Source organism: Cervus canadensis, chromosome 20 (genome assembly GCF_019320065.1).
Source record: "Cervus canadensis isolate Bull #8, Minnesota chromosome 20, ASM1932006v1, whole genome shotgun sequence".
NCBI classification, from domain to species: Eukaryota; Metazoa; Chordata; class Mammalia; order Artiodactyla; family Cervidae; genus Cervus; species Cervus canadensis.
In genome coordinates this window covers 53,734,034-53,752,265 of record NC_057405.1, presented here as the reverse complement: position 1 = coordinate 53,752,265, position 18,232 = coordinate 53,734,034, and the positions used below count along the sequence as shown (strand labels likewise).

General features: G+C 39.3%; 1 protein-coding gene across 1 annotated transcript in view; it reads right to left on the bottom strand.

Annotated features, from left to right (window-relative positions):
- The window catches only part of LIN28B (lin-28 homolog B), a 128,610-nt gene extending 123,010 nt beyond the window's left edge, over positions 1-5,600 (bottom strand). The window contains exon 1 of the mRNA XM_043439474.1: positions 5,565-5,600. The gene's annotated coding sequence lies outside the window, so the exon portion shown is untranslated. The remainder of the gene's footprint in view (positions 1-5,564) is intronic.
- Between the last annotated feature and the right edge of the window lie 12,632 nt (positions 5,601-18,232).

Here is an 18,232-nt window from a genome sequence, read left to right as displayed (position 1 = left end):
AAGGAATGTTTCCTGTGAAGGAATGTTTCATAGCTAGGAAATGTTTCAGTGTAATTATATTTTTACAAATTAGTCAACAGACTAAATTCAAATGCCACATAAGCAAAATCAGGGTAAATTATTGTGTAATTTAACTCAACATCCTACTGTAACTTCAGAAAAAACGGAAAATGCTACACCTTCAATTATACAGATACATAAAATTTAAATAAATAACCTATTTGAAACTGAAGTTAAGACAAATATTTACTTGTGACTTTATGTAATTGTTTTCCTGTTAAAACAGGAAACCTCATTGAACTATTTTGAGATTATCTTTAGAGAATGGAAAAAAATCAATATTACTTTAGAAAACATTTCAAAATTACATTTCTTATATTTATGAAGCAAAAACTACTTTTTATAATATATTTAAAAAACAGTTAACCTTAAAGGCCAGTACTTATCATACTGCTACTCAATTGGAGATGAATTTAACTTTCTTGACCATTTTACATATTGAAATTTTATTGATTTCACATAAAATATGGGCAGCTCTAGTCTTCTCTGCAACTACTGTAGTGAAAGATAATATATTCTAGAAAATAAAAATTTTCAAAGGGTAATCATTTAAGTCAACTGGCACATTGTCAAGATTGTTTAAAGGTACCAACCATAGCACAAATAATAATTGGTAAACACAATTCTTCAGCTTAAATGTGAATGTTGTAACACAACTAAGCCATGGCACAGTTGGGTTTGCTAATGCAAATAGTTTATATTTTCTACCATATCAAACAACAGTTTTATATAATAAAGCTCACAGCTGAGTCATTTGTTGAGGTCATATTGAATAGGAGGAAAAAATTAGTGGTTTCAAATTTATTTATTTATTTTTTGTGTGTGTGGTTTTAAATTTAAAAAGAGTCAAAATAATGGCAGAAGTCCCATCTTAAAAGAAGTTGCTCACATATATTTTGAAGGCTTACCATAACTTTAAGACAAAAACTTTAAAATAGCTTCATTTTTTTTTGGGGGGGGGGGAAGGTAAGAAGTGGATTTCTTTAGAGAAACATACTTCACAGTGTGGGCATCTCAGAAGGCTAGAGCAGCCCCAGGGTATGGGGCTGTCAGTTTTTATAGGAGTGGGTAATTTCAAGGGCTAATGAGAGGGAGGAGTATTCCAGCTAGGGGAGCTTCTTGATATGATAAACAAAAATGATTCTAAGTAAACCTGAATATTTCTATATAAGTACAATATTAACAACAAAATTTTATTTGATATAATTTTAAGTTTTGATATAAATTAATGATTAAAAATTTATATCATGAGATTAAATGAAAATTTTTAGTGCACTTGAAATAGTTTCAATAAACACTTTATAAAGATCAAGAGATGTTTTAGAGGCTGCTCACTTTTACATCACAGCCAGTGACCAAATAGTGTAATAAATGTAATTTTTTTTTAAATCAGGATTTTAACTAGCAAAGGAGATTATACCAAAACCTAACACAAAAAAGACAAAACATAATTTACACATGTCTTCTAAAATTTTTAATCTAAGAAAAGTAAATTTTGTTTTTAACTTATACAGTATAAATTATTTAGCTGAAATGTTTTTGTAGTGCCTGAAAGAAATGTTACACAGAAGAACTGTTTGAAAAATATAAATGTAGTATTTTGACTCTTACATTCCCCAATAAGAAATATTGATTTGCAAATTTATAAAATATTTAAAACATGTTTTCCCACCAATAGAACTGGCCATTCAATGCTAAGTCCTTTTTCCTGTATAATTAAGCTTTTGTTCAGCCATGAAAAAACTAGAAACTGATTGCTTGAAATGAGCTGCATGCCCTTTGTCCTGGTTTGTCACCTTTGACCCTTAATTTGATGATCCTGCATGTCAACCCATTCTATTTTTAGGAAAATAATGTCAAAGTTCTATGCCTAAAATAGTACTTTTTACTGAAAAATTAAGCACATTACAACATTCCTTTCAGGTAACTTCTACAATGGTTTCATATCTGTGTTCATTTCACACAATACAGAACACAATAATATTGTTAGGGGTGACAACCTGGTGTTTACCTTGCTTCAAACAACAGAAAATTCCCACAAAATGCTAAGTCAAGATTACTATAATTTCAAATTTATATTTTTCTCTTTATTTAAAAATGCATATATTATTATTATTTCTAGTAGAACTTATTTCATGAGTCATTTAATTTTATTATTTTGGTAACCACATGTTTTGATATTGGTTTTCACAGTGCCACTTTGACAGTGATATGAACCCAAGTCAAAAATTGCAAATATCAAATTCATACTGAAGTTTACAGTGGTGTTCCTTAGAATTGTACAGTTTTTGAGAAAACTCACTGGTCTCTTAAATTGGTTTTAAAATCTTGTCTTCATCTGTAAGTGGTAACTTGCAAAGAAAGAGAAAACCTCTAGCACTGATCCCATTGATTTTACTGACATTACCCAAAATCAATGTTATATTAATCTACTTCAGAGATGAAATTTCTCTATCATAATTTTTGGTTGATTTTAATATTACCAAATTTCATCTGGGTAAAAAGAATATACAAAAAATTATATATATTTCATATATATATGAAATACAGTGATGATGCTATTTGAACATCTACACAATTTCTGTGTGCAGTTTTCAATCAGATTTAGCAATGGCCAACATGGCTGTCTTGGTTCAGCACTATGGTCAGCGACTTCATAGAGAGTCACTGTCAGAAATCCAACACAGTGTCCACGTATATACTGGGTAAGTTTCTCAAACCAATATGATTCTATACTCCATATATTCCTAGATATGATCATATAGATCAATTTTAAGTATTATAATATAAAGAATTTTTAGTTATGTATGACAAACTAGAAATTCTTTACTATGTGGTTCATCAAAACCAGTTCAAAAACAATACTTACTTATAATCCAAACACAGTTCCTTCAAAAGGCAAGAAAATCAAGTACAGGCTCTAACGCATTTAAACATAAAACCTTAGGAGTATTTATGACTACAGATTTTTAAAATAAAATAATATTCCATTAAAAATTACCAAATAAGAAAACTCTTTTTTAGTTGACCAAAATTTTGTATAGTCCCTTTCATAATCAATAGCTTAATTACTTCTGAACTGATTCATCTCTAAATCTCCATTTTCCTTTTTCTCCAATCAGTTCTACTATGGATTAAGATAAATGTTAACAGATCATTTCCTGACTTGTGTGTCCTAATAAGGTCCCCAAAATTGGCAGTTTTAAATAGCACTTTGTTTAAAGAAACATCAACTCTATACCTGAAGACTGTCATGAAGACCGTTACCTGAAAACATGCATACAAGTTTTATGCAATAACTTATTTTTCTCTTAATTATGATTTGTAAATTATGATAGCAGTGTGTTATAAATACAAAAAAGTGACATGATTAGATACCAAACATTATCAAACTATTAGGTCAGATCTGCTTAATCTCTTTGTTCAGAGTAAACAGGGGGGAAAAAAACGCTTATATACACTATATTTATTAAAATACTAGTGTTTGTTTTTTTAATTTACATGTACAACACACTTTAAGTCATTCTGAAGATTAATTTTGAATACTACCATACTAAAACTTAATCTATTTCGCTTACACAGAAGTATAGTTCACTTCATTTACCCCCATTAATACAATTTTTAATCTAAATCCTGATTAACTTCACAAATTTTTCACTGTCTCTGAAAGAAATTTGGCACAGACATATAATAAGACACTCTACAATTTGACAAGGATTAATGGGGCTTGATCACTGAATTATTTGGTTCCAGATCTATTGAGGAGCATCAATAAACAGTTTTAATAACCAACAGGAACTACAAATTGATTCATATCCTTAAATTCTCTCGATATTTTAATATCAAGCAATGATTAGCTGATCCTATTTGCAAAATGGAAAAGTCAAATAAAGCATTTTATTCATTTTTAGTACCTTCCCCTCCCCAGCAAGTACTAGAAAGAGGCCTATGTCAATTTAATCCTTAAAGCTCTTTAGGAAATTTGGGCACACTGGACTGCCCCATTTCATACATTCAGAGAGAAAGAATAATGGGAAGCAAGAGCTGTTCCCCAAATGAACAAGGATCTATTTAGTCACTAATCTAAATGGAACAGTATTACCTATTGTGTTGTTAATTTATAATATGACTTCTCTATTACATTAGTGCAAACCCATAACAGAAAAAAACTAATGGCATAAATTCCATAATAATTATATTTGTATTTTGAAAATCACACAGATTGGCATAAATTCCCAATAGTTCAATTTAAAATTTTGAAGTTTCCCTGAAGTCCTTAAAAAATTAAACTGTGATGTTTCATAACTTATTGTTGGACTTAAAAATATGCTTTACTATCAGATGCATTTTAAAAAGCGTTATTGCATTATCACCTAACTAAATACGCTAATAATCTGAACAAAAATATGAAAGGATTTTTTTCATCCGAGTAAAAATCATTTTGTCATATTTTTCTAAGGATGGTGTTAAATGTTTTAAATTCATTCTAACATCAGTTGTCATGTGTAATTTTAACTTCCACAATATTTTGACCAAGAAATTAAAAACTGCAATAAAACACGAGTCTATCTTCCCTTGCGTTAACAGCTATAGGGATAAAAATCCTCAATGGAGAATTTAGTCCTGTTAGCAGTAATAATACTTGATAATGTTAATATCCTGTGGATGAAAACAAATCCATAGAGAGATCAGAAAGGAACTCAAGGAAACACAGGAACCTAAGATTTCAGTCTGTGTTACATGAAACAATTCAAAATGGCGGACTATTACTTACATTTAAAAAATTTCCGCAATGAGGGCACTAAATACATACTGCAAGATGTTACTCGAAAACACTCAATATTTACCAACGTGTAGTTTAAAAAAAAAAAGTTTGGGGAGTACAAATCCTCGTAAGGCAACCGCATTCAGTGTTCAGTCAGTACTCCGTTACCGCTCCTGCGAATGTATCGATTCTTCTTCGGCTTTTTTCCTTTTCAAAAGCAACCTAGATCCAAGCGCGTTTTTCTCTGTTCTCCTCAAATCCTTAATTTTAATTCATGAATTTACATTACCAATCCCGAAGCAAAAAGGATCCCCGACGCCTGCGGCTACAAAGCAGCTCCGCAGCGGAGTGCGCGAAGGGCAGGAGCGGACGCCCCCTGGCGGCGCAGCCCCGCGGGCTCGAGGCGCCCGAACCCGCCGCCAGGACTCCAGCCCGCGCCGCACCATCGCGCCCGAATGGCCCGCGCCCCCCACCCCCACCCCGACCCGGCCCGCCAGCTCCAGCGGCCGGGCGGCAAACCCGAGGCTATGGTGAGACCTGGCGGCCGCGCAGGCAATGCCGCGCCGGCACACAGCGCCGACCCAGCGGCTCGGAGCTGGGAGAGAAAGGTGTGAACCCGGAAGTACATCGCCTGCCCGCATCTCGGTGGGAACACGGGGCAATAAATCAGGGCCGGGAAGGCAGGACACCGCTCCGGCTCCCGAACAGCAACTTGCGGCGAGACCTGTTACTTCCCCACCTGGCCCCGTTCGTCCCCCTCCCTGGCGCTCACGCCTGCTCCTTCTCCCGGCTGCGCCGCACCGAGCTCCCCTCGACGTTGCTCACGTGCCAGACCCGGGTCCGCGAGCGCCGTCGGCACCCGCGCGCACACCCAGCCCCTCGAGCACTCGCCCGGCCGCGGGGCGCGCTGCTTACCTCCGGGGCCTCATGGTCGCGTTGCTCGCTCGGGTAGAGCGGGGGAGAGGGTGTGAGTACGTGTGTGGCGTTCAGTCCGGGGACGGGGCGGAGGAAGGGGCCTGGACTCTGTCACTTCCTGAGGGAGCGCGGCGGCCGGACACCCGGGATGCGCGCGGCGGGGCCGGGCCGCTCAGCACATTGTGAACCGGCGAGGGGACGCGGCGCGGAGGGGCCGGGGAGCGAGGGCGGCGCTCGGCTGCCGGACTGGAATCCGCTGTCGCCGCCGCTCGGCCGCCACAGCCCGGCGGGGAGGAGGGGGCCGGGCCGGAGTGGGGGTGCCGCGGGGCGCGGCGGCGGCGGCGACACCAGACTGCTCGACTGGAGCCCTGCGTCAGGCGGCGGCACGCGCACACCTGCCCGCCGCCGCTCCGGGCCGCACTATTGGCTGTCCGCGCGGAGCGCGCGAGATTGAACTTTCCATTCATTCTTGGGCCTGCCGGGCGCGCGCGGCGGCGGCGGAGCCTTCCCCGGGGGCTCTCGAGGACGCGCGCTGCCCGCCCCAACCCAAAGGCGCGTCCCCGCGCGGGCTGTGGGCGCGCACGGTCGCTGCCGCCGGCTCTTCGCGTGGCGGTTGCGAGCGTCGGGGCCTGTCACTCGGGGCCCGCTGCGCGCTGCGCGGGCTCCTGGAGAACCCTCAGCGGGCGGTCCCTGGGCTGCGCCTGGAGGGACGCAGCAGCGAAACTGTAAGAAGGTACCAAATAGTATCCTCAGCCCCGTGTCTGCTCCTTAACCAACAAACCCTCTGGAGGTACTGGGAGATGATGAATTGCTAACGGCAGTTCAGAATCTAGTGAGCATCATAGTGTCAGAAGTTTGGTGGAACCTACTAACAGTTCTACATTGTTATTTCCTAAACAACAAAATACCGAATCTCAAATTAAATGCAGACATTGTCTCACACAATGCCCAAAGATGTGTGGCCAAAAATACTGCGCTGTATTTACGGTATTTCTTCCCAAAATAACGCTTCCTTCCTTTGCCCCTGTTATTTTCTACCTAACGACTTCATAGTTATTTCTTGTCAAAATTTCTGTTTTCTTAGAACCAGATGCGAAGTCCTAATCAGTCATTGTCTGACCAGCTACAAAAATGACAGCCTTGTGGTTTGTGAATGGATATGATCAAATATAGACTATTTGGTGGAACTGATTAAAAGGATTAACTATTTCAGCCAACCAAAAACTAGATGTGTATATATAACCAATTAAAGTCGAAAAATTTAAGCATGACCAATAAAGGCCAGTTAGCTGGATAACCTGTAACTAAAAGGCAAGCCTGGAAACCATCTCTGTATAACGTTGATCATATTTTCCCTTCCAGCTCCTGGATTAGGATTAGGAAGCCAGTTCATCTGTCAGGGATAACCACAATCTAGAAAAATCACTTCTAGCCTGGGGTTGAGATAAGTGCAGACAAACTAATCAGAAGTAAAATCCCATTTGACTCCCTAAGAATTTTCCAGGTCGACCACCTTTGAAACATTCCCTAAAGGGCTGCCTAATTTTCCACTGAGCATGTGTACAACTTGACTGTCTTTAAAGTTGCCTTTTCATTGGCAAGTTCATAAAGTACTTCACATTACTCATGGAGCAATACTGAGGATTCTTTTAGATACAATTCTTAGTTTTAACCATTGTATCAATCCATTGCAATTGATTTGCTACAATGCTGCATACTTTACAGTATGATTTTAAAGATAATTTAGTGGAAAAGGATGCAGACATTCATCACTGGGAATAAAAACAGCAGTTAATTATATATCACCATCTGAAATATCTGATATGCCTTGATTTAAAAGCATTATGGTAAGTTTTTATTTATGAGTAGAGCTTACAAATGAAGCTTACTTGCACCTTCCAGGACACTTAAGGTCCCTAGGCTGCGCCTGGAGGGAGGCAGCAGCAAAATGGAGGACAGTACCAAATGGTATCCTCAGGGGTGTCTGCTCCTTAACCAGCAAACCCTCTGAAGATACTAGGAGATAATGAATTCCTAACGGCAGTTCAGAGCAATGAGTAACGTATCTCAGAATCTAGTGAGCACAGTAGTGTCAGAAGTTTGGGGGAACCTACTATCAGTTCTGGGTTTCCCCCCTGCCAATACTCTTTTAGATGCTCTGTAAGACTTTAAGTATACTTATGTAATATCTGCTTAAACTCCTGAGAAGGCTTGTAATCAGAAAACAAAAAACATTAAAATGTAACCTAGACTTAGTATTCCAAACAGTCACAAAGTCATCTTTCTTTTTTATTTGAAACTAATTATTACAATGGCTCCATGCCACTGTTACAAAAATGAAAAAATGAGACATTGTAATGCTTAGTGTATTATTTCATATCAGGTGACAGTAAGGGGAGATAATGAACTTTGATAGACTAAGCACTTAGTAAAGAATATCTTAGCATGATTAGATGTGGATGAAAAGCCACAAGAGAAAGTTGGAAGCAAGTGAATTTATCATTTGGGCATGACTCATGGCAATTATTAAAAGTATATTTTTCAAAAAAAAAGTATATTTTTCTACTTGGGGCTGTGGTGATAATTTTGTAAGTGAGTGAGTGAAGGTCCCTTAGTCGTGTCTCTTTGCGACCTCACTTACTGTAGCCCACCAGGCTCCTCTTTCCATGGAATTCTCCAGACAAGAATACTGGCATAGGTAGCCATTCCATCAGCAGGGGATCTTCCAGACCCAGAGACAACCTGAGCTTGGTCTCCTACATTGCAGGTAGATTCTTCACTGTCTGAGCCACCAGGGAAGACTAATTTGCTTTACTTTAAAAATTATATCTGATAATTACTCCCAGGGAGCGCAAGTTTTGTTTTTTATTTTATCCGTGTTAATATCCTCAATGCCTACAACATTGCCTCACACATAGTAGATGTGAAAGAAATGTCATTTTTTAATTAGTGCATGAGGATACATTCTGAATATATTTTCAAGCAATAATTAACAAGACATTTAGAAAATAGAGTGCAGTGTGTTGTATCTCACCTTCCCCTTTTTTAGTGACTGTAGTATATGAAAATAAATCCCAGACATCATGACATTTTACTTATGTATTAGAAGTATTGAGTGTTATCATTTGAAAAACTAGGCTCTTTATGTCTTTATTCTCCTGCTCAGAAACAATTTCTAAAATAGAGTTTAAGAATAATGAAAGATTAGATTTTAAAAAAAGAAGAACTATTGTACTTCTTTGCTGGAGCCCACTCTAATTACTTCATCTTCATTTGATCATCTGCAAAGACCCTATTTCCAAATAAAGTCACATTCACAGTATTGGGGGTTAGGACTTAAGCAATTTTTGGAGGGGGCACAGTTCAGCCCATAAGGTATCGTTGTTAGAGCTAGATGATTTTGCTTCTTAACTGATAGCTTTCTGCAAGTACTGACTATGTCCACATAGGATTTTTTTCCTCCATTTATTATGGTAAGAGAAATTAACTCCAGTCACGAAAGCTTGTTTTAGACTGCTATATGCCTATCACAAACATAATTTATCTTCTTTTCAAAGTTAAAAGTTTATAAAGCAAGCACTGTCACCCAAGCTGTAAGGTAAGGTATCTATTGAACTCTCCCTCTCATATACAAAAGGGAAAAATGAAAATGGACAGGAAGCTTAACCTTCGTAAAAGTTATGACCAACTTGTACTTGCCAAAAACTAGCAAAAATGCTAGTTTGACAGCGCTGTGTTGGCAAGACTGAGTAAATCTCTACCTTCATACCCTACTGAGGGAATGCAAAAGCGGTTTGACATTTAGAAAGGGCAGTTTTGTGACATCTTTTGAAATTCTAAGTGTAGCCTCTGACCTAGCAATCCCTCTTTTGGAAAATTATCCTACAGATACAAATGCCCACATGGCAAATTATGTTTATACCTGGGTTGAACATTCTTATCATAGCAAATAGAATGGAAATAACCTGGATCCATCGACAGAGGTCAAATAAATAAAAAGCAATGGTACATTGATACAATGGAAACAGTGAAGTATGACAAGGTACTAATCCTATTTCTATGAAAACCAATGCTACTTCTATGAAAACCAATGCTACTTCTATGAAAACCACTATTTAAAATCTATCTGCTTCTTGAAAACTCATTTGTTAAAAAATATCTCCAGAAAATGAGAGAGAATGGACTAATGAAGCGAATGTAACAAAACCTTAACTGTTGAATCTTGGTATAGACATGTAACAGTTTATCATATTAGTCTCTCTAATATGATGTTTGAATATCTTCATATTTCTGAAGTTCTCTCTGTTTATATATAGGTTTTCGTTCTTCTCATTTATTTTTTTTGTCTGTGTTGGATCTTCGTTGCTGTGCATGGGCTTTCTCCAGTTCTCAACTAGAGAAAGGGAGCTACTCTCTAGTTGTAGTGGGTGGACTTCTCATTGCGGTGGCTTCTCTTGTTGCAGAGCACAGGCTTAGGTGCCCTGCAGAATGTAGGATCTTTGCAGACCAGGGATCGAATGCATGTCCCCTGCGTTGGTAGATGGATTCTTAACCAGTGGACCACCAGGAAAGTCCATCTAATGTTCTCTTCATCATTAGGATTTATAAAATCTCATGAGTTATGTAAAAATTGGATAAATTTCTAAAAAGGTAGAGAAATCAGCTGTCACTTAACAATGGTTAATGCCAGGCTTCCCTGGTGGCTCAGTGGTAAAGAATCCGCCTGCCAATGCAAGAGAGACAGGTTCAAACCCTGGTCCAGGAAGATCCCACATGCCACAAAGCAAGTAAGTCCGTGTGCCAGAGCTATTGAGCCTGTGCGCTAGAGTCCAGGAGCCGCAACTAGTGAGCCCACATGCCACAACTTCTGAAGCCCGCGTGCCCTAGAGCCCATGCTCTGCAACAAGACAAGCCACCTCAGTCAGAAGCCAGTGCACAACTAGAGAGTAGCCAGCCCCCACTCACTGCAGCTAGAGAAAAGCCCACACAGCAACAAAGACCCAGCACAGCCAAAAATAAATTTAAAAAAATTTTTTAATTGTTAATGCCTAAATTTCTTGGCTTTGGAGGAGTCTACCTAATTCAGAGCTTTAAGGCAGTTGGCTAGAAATAACTAGTAAAGCCTCCTTTGAATGGGTAGTCTGGTCAAGTAAGCCAACCAGGAGAAAAGGAATGCTTGGTTGAAAGATTACTTATTATTACAGTATCTTTCTACATGCAACCAACAGCCTTGCCAATAGTATATGTCATAGTCATACACAGAACTGTAGACCCTAACTTTTTAAAATTGAACTTCCTCATCTAGCTCCAACTTCTAAAAGAATCATTATAGTTCATTTTTAAATTTTTAATTTTAATTGTATTTTAAATTGTTAGAGCTATGGTATAAAAATTGTATGTTTTACCTCATCAATGAGCATATATTTCCTCCAGTATATATATGTATTTATAGCTTGTATGCATACTTGTGGACTAAAACCATTACACTTTCTCTTCCTGCTCCCCTTTTCCCAGCATGTGTAATTCAATGTTTACATTATTGACTATGATTAAGAATGTTTATATAGTTAAGATTATATAACATAATCTTATGTAAGTGACGTGTTACTCTTACTCTGTACTGCATTTTTATTTCCTTGAATTAATAATTGACTTTGTTTGCATAGGTTTCTGCGTACTTATTGCTGATTAAATCCAAAACTCTATGTTCAGACCATAAGAGTATATTATGTACATTGTAAAACATGTACAAAGTAGAAATTTAAGATAATGAGGTAAAAATCAAATTTCAGTTTTGTATTTTCCATTCCTCGTTGAATTGTCTTCTGCGCTGTTTCCACTTGGAAACGCCTGGATTGGAGCATCCATGTTGGATGCCAAGGACAGTGCACAGTCCTGATCCTGCCCTGCTATTGTTTAAGATCACAATGAAAATAGAAAAGTACAGATTAATAGAAAATGTATCCTCCTTTCTGAGCAAACTCTGGGAAGTAGCAAAGGAGAGGGAAGGCTGGCATGCTGCAGTCCACCGGGTCACAGAGTCGGCCATGACTTGGTGACTGAACAACAACATCGTCCCCATTTCTTTACTTTTGCAAAACTAAGATCCAAGATTTAATGATGTGCATCAGTAGCATCATTTTTGTGTATTACAATATTATAATAATTTAGCCCCATGAGGACAGGTGTGTTTGCTTTATTCTTTGGAGTAAATACACAAAAAAACAGTTGTGGATTAGATCCAATAGATGAATACTTGCACCAGGTTCACCCAATTCTCCCAAGTCTTTGAGACAGGAAAGGATTTATTAATACTAGCCACAGAAGGTCCAAAATCCAGGGTCTTGCAATATTAAAAAGGTAACTACATGTTTACCTCATACAGTAAAGCATAAAGAGTTTCAAAAGCTTTGGCTAATTAAAAATTAGTCTTGAGGGGCTTTCCTGGTGGCTCAGTGGTAAAGAATCCACCTGCCAATGCAGGGGACACAGGTTCAATCCCTGGACCAGGAACATCGCAGACGCTGTGAAGCAACTAAGCCCACATGCCACAACTACTGAAGCCTGCGTGCTCCGTGTGCGTGTGTAATCACAGGCAAGGGTTCTTTTTATGTGGCTTCTCACACGACTTCTACCTCTGCTTACTAACTAGGAAGCAAAGGTAGGCAATTTTAGTTATTTAGGGAGGGAAGGGGCAATTGCTTCTAACTTTATTTGAGAAAAATAGAAGGTAAATGTATCAGAATAGAGACTTGGTGGGTGGGGATGGTGAGTGTTGTCTACTATGGGGTGGGCGGCTGGGTTAAGGCCTTTACTTGGTTGCAAGCTGTTTGGATTTTGCAACTTCTGGGCCCCCCGAGCTGGGCACACACCTGGAAGGTGACGGTGATGGTCATCTCTGCCAGAGGGGTGGCCGGTATGGGCAACGGGACAAGAATTTCCAGGATAGACACATTTGTTCTGAGTTGCTTGCAGGGTGGGGGGAATAGGGAATGGTATGTGGGCAACATAGGTGGAGGCCCCTTTGTTAATCTTCAAAACATACCCATCTTTTTTTACATAAAATTATGATTGATTCACTAGCCACTGAATGAAAGGTTAACGAATGTCATACATATAAAAATAAATTCAGGTACTTCCATCTCTCTTCAATAATATTACTCAGAACTTTTTCTAAATATAAATCATAAGAGGTACTAAGGCAGTATAGTTCAAGGCTCCGTTGTGTAATCATCATTTAATGCAGAAAAGGAGTGCCTGGCATCATCTGCTTTTAGTTTCGTCAGACATAAGAGACATATCAGACATTGTCAACATATGAGACAATATATTTTAAATAATTTTTATAATGGTTTTCTTTTTTTAAACTGGAAGTGCCCTTCAGACTTGTAGGTGGTGATAGCCATGAAGCTGTATCTACTCATTTTTAGAGCCCATTTTCATTTAGATTTTCCCCCAACAAAAATTCGCATAGGGGTCAAGGACTGGCCTTAAAAATAGAATTATTGAGGAAAAAAAAGACATTGGATTTATTATGTTGCAACATATTTTGAAATGTCAAAAAAGGAAAAAAAGGATGCCTCAAAACTTTGCAGATTTGCACACAGCTTGTCTTGTTATTTAACTTGTTATTAAACACTTGACTTTTTAAAATATAGAGTTGATGCGTGAAGAATTCCAAATTGAGATCTTCCCTGGGTCATTTTCTCCTATGGTCTTACCTTAGTAACTGAAATTGCTGTGCTTTCAGCACTACAGATCAAGCTAGAAAGCTAGTGTTAAAGTACAAATTGCACTTGGTATTTAAGATAAACATGGGAATTTAAATTCCCTTGGTATTTAAGATAATCATGGGGAAAAAAAAAGAAAGATAATCATGGGAGCATCCCTCAGTGGTAAAGAAACCACCTGCCCGAGCAGGAGCCACAGGTTTGATCACTGATCCGGGAGGATCCCACATGCCACAGAGCGACTAAGCCCATGAGCCACAGCTATTGAGCCTGTGTTCTAGAGCCCTGAGGCCACGTGCCACAGCTACTGAAGCCCCTGCACCCTAGGGCCCATGCTCTGCAACGAGAAGCCACCGCAGTGAGAAGCCTGCACGCCACAAGTAGAGAGTCGCCCGCACTCGCCACAACTAGAGAGAAGCCCACGCAGCCATGAAGACTCAGCCCAGCCAAAAATAAATAAATAAAATTATATATAAAGAGGATAAGCATGAACAAGTTAGCTCAAATCATGCAACAGAATTAAAATATTGTGATAGCCATCTTGATTCCCATTTATTAGAAACGCAATATAATAATGGATGTTAAACTGAAGCAGGTGATAAAACTAATGTTAAGCAGTCAGTAAAGCTATTCAGAAGTAAATCTAGCTGAAAACCAGAAGGTATTTATTGTAAAGTGAATAGGGAGAAATTATATTGTAATTCACCACTTTTTTGTATAGTGGAAAATAGCTTCTAAAACTGAAAAGACGGAGTGTGGGTAAAGAATTAACATGTACTGAATCCTAACTGCCAGACCCTGTTCTAAGCATTCACGGATATTATCTCATTTTCATCTCGTAAGAAATCTATGAAATAAGAACAATAGTTTCCCTTTAGAGAGGAGGATTCTGAGGCTACTCAATGTTTCTCAGAGATCACCTACACCAAAACCACCCAGAGAGCTTAATAGAAGTTTAAATTCTTACACCTCAAATCAGATTCCCCTGAATCATAATTTCTGGGGCACCTTCAAGAGAACCAAAAGGCATAAAATACATAAACTCTTTTGGTGAGTGGATGTTAAAGTCATCAGTTAATCTTTTTCTGTTCATGACAGAGCTCCTTAGTGACTAGTATCTGTATCTATGATTACATTTCTATGTTATAAATGGTCAATTACTAATTTTGCAACCTGTAAATAAAGATAGCATAATAAAGAGCAGAGACCAGCATTCTAGACTTTCGTGCTTACCTAGTGTCATCCTCAGTTGACTGTCAGGAATAGCATCAAAAGCAGTTGTTAGTGCCATTCTTAAGGCACACTAGTAGTTATTTTAGTAATATATCCTTTTTATTTTACTTTCCTTGTTTCCGTCTCTCTTTTTCAATATCTTATTGTCTACCAGGTTTTCTTCTTCCCTTACTGTGCCTTGGGTTGTTACTAGTTTCTGCTGACTTGATGAGGTATTGAATAATACTCCATTCTACTTTCCAAGTTCTAAACCACTTAACGTATATACAGAGAAGCAAGACAGATGGAGATTAAAAAGCTAGATTGAAAACTAGGGCTTAGATCAACAACCAATCAAGCTTCCTAATACTTCTCACCATACAGACCTTGGAATGACCCACTTACCTGGAATCACTGCTTCAAATGTCGAGCCTGGAGAGTGGGAACAGATACAAGTAGTAGCCTCCAGCCATGCTTTTAGAAGACAGTTTCAAGTCAGGTAGGGGTATTAGTACAATTGTGTTGAGACATATTTAGAATACATATGAGTATGTATTGTGACGATGTAGCAGAGAGTTCTGCCTTTTTTTTTTTTTTTTTTTTTTTCCATGTAGCAGAGAGTTCTGGATAGAATAGTATGACACAGTCTGTGGTAATGGTGACATTAGCGGTGGAGTCACTCAGCTTCAGAGAAAAATGTAGTATACAGAGAGGAATAAGACTGTCCCACCCTCACAGCATTTATAATTTAGTAAATAAAGGAGATAGGAAGAATTTATTTCAGTAGTAGAAATAAGAAGAGTGACAGCAGCCAACATTTATCACGTGTTTACTGTATTCTAGGTGATCATAATACTCAGTTGATCCTTACCACAGAATCAATTTTCCTAGGTACTAAAATAATTCTTTCTGTATAAATGGATAAACTGACACTCGATGGGGGGAGGAGTGGGTATTAAATAGTGTGCTCATGGACACACAGAACAGTAGGTCCTTGAGCTAAGATTTAAACACAGGAAAAAAAAAATATGCCAAGTATTAATGAACACAAAACCCAGCATATAAGATGGAACGTCAGACTTAACTGGAAAGATGTGTGAGTATGGTTGCTTTCCTCGACAGACCAACGGCTTGCCTAGAACACCGTAGCTCTTGTTGAATTGTGTGTGTGTGTGTGAATAACCATGGAGCTTACCTGGAGTTTTGGGGGAGGAAGTAGCAAGAGTCGTATTATATGCCTTTTGATTGGAGTCTGTGTTTCCATGTTTTGCTCCTGGTCTGAAGAGAGACAGGAAGGAGAGGGTTTAACAGGCTTCAGAACAGACAGAGGCCAAATAGTGAGAGAAGCGCCAAGAAATCAGGTCCCAGAGATTATGGTGGGTTCAGACACAGATCGCTAGGGCAATTAGAATATGCAAGTAATTAGCGAGAGCTAATTAGTTAACAACAGACTTCCAGCTTAAGCATTGACCACATAAAGCTGCAAAGCCACTGAAATAGCTAAAGGAAAGTTTTAGAACAATGTTCCCAGCGTAGAACATTTAAATGGAAGCAGCAAACATAATTGTGAACAGGTCCAAAATACCTGAAGTGGGATATTTCTATTTTTCATGGCGGTAGCATAGAAAACTAAAGATCATCATAGATATAAGTTAAGATTTACTCTGAAAGCAATGTGACTTGTACCTAAAAAGATGTATTTCTTTTAAATCATTTTGTATATTTTTTTCACTTTGTATAATGAGTAACTGTGGATTCACCAAGCAGAAATACTGGAGTGGGTTGCCATGCCCTCCTGCAGGGGACCTTCCCAACCCAGGGATTGAACCCAGGTCTCCCACGTTGCAAACGGATCCTTTCCCATCTGAGCCACCGGAGAAGCCCCCAATAAAAGTTTATTTACATTAAACATTTACCTTCCAATTTGTAGAGGTAACTTCTTTAGTTTAAAGAATTGTCATAGACTCCAGTTCGTATCCCGTGCTTCTGAATCCTAGTAGGGCAGCCCAGTGCTATCTTACATGAGGAACCATAAGAAATATCTGACGGACGGGAGATGCAAGGATGCAGAAAGTGAATTGCGTGTTAATCTACCCATGTGAACCGCAAAGCAGGTCACAGAATGTCCTTTATTGTCTGGAGACTCAGGACCCCTTGGAGAAAACTTTGCACCTAACAGCTAGCTCCTTGTGATAATGAAATTAGTAAAAAGGGGAGATGAATTCCCCTCAGCATCTATACAGAATGAAGGTTGAGATCAATGCATCAAGCAGAGGAAACAGTTGACCACATAGCAAAAGAGACGTTCTTGCTGGTCGTCAGGAACAGAATATTCCTTTCTGCCTTTTTTTTTTTTTTTTGTCATTCAGTTTCAGTGAATTTTGTTTATCTGTCCTTTCCTGTTGACATCTATTCTTGCCCAAAGATGCCTGTGGGAGAGTAGGTGGAGGGTATGAACATCCTGGGCCTGGTGGTGGTTTTGGTGTGGCCCTGCGGAAGCTGGGCCCTGAGAGAGAGCTGCTCATCTGCTTCTTCAGCTCCTTCAGTGATGCATCCTGGGGCTGGTCTCCTGGATCATGTGGGTAAGTGGCGGAAGGAGGAACATCTGCTCCTTCAAACCAGATGGCCTAGATTCAAATTCAGCGTCAGCTATTCCCTGGCTGTGTGACTTTGGGCAGGTGACTTTCTCTGTGCCTGTTTCCTCATCTATAAGATGGGGACAGTGCTGTATTCCATGGGAGCTAAGATTGATCCCAGAACCTTCTTGATCCTACTGGAAGATAACAAAAAGACAGCCGAGCTGTGGGCCATCTCAGGTTTTGAGATTTCAACGTCATCAAATGTTCACCTTTGGATCGATGACCAAAAATAATGCCTGCTTGATAGGGTTATTATGAAGATGAAATGACTGACTGAGGCATAGGTAAAGCACTTAGAAAGTGTTTTAAATGTTAGCACCTACTAATCATTCACTTAATGTCGGCTATGATTATTACCATTATGTATGTGCTTTTGTTAAATGGCCTCAGATAAGGAGGGAAAAAAACACAAGCAGAGACATTCGACTTCACCCTTGCCACTTCCCTCTGCCTCGTCTCCACATGGTATCACACTGATTCTCAGGACCCATCCTGGATCAGAAGGTCAGGAGTCAGGAGACGAATGACTTCCCTGGAGGTCCAGTGAGTGAGACTCCGAGCTGCCAATGCAGGGGGTGTGGGTTTGGTCCCTGGTTGGGGAACAAGGATTCCCACATGCCAGGTGGCACAGCCAAAAGAAAAAAAAAAGAAATTTGGAGGTAAGTTAGGGTTCTGCATTTTTACCGAGTCTTCCCCCAGTTTAAACCTGAGTCTGGGGTAGTTGATATGTAAGAAGTTGCTGTGTGGAACTATTAGAAACACTTGGTGGTCAGGTCAGAGCAGGCTCTGCAGCTGGGCAGCCTGGCTTCTCATCCCGGCGCCGCCATTTCCCAGCTCTGTGCTTGGATAAGTTACTTATCCTGCTGTTCCTCAGTTTCCCCATCTGGAAAATGGACTTGATGGTACCAGGC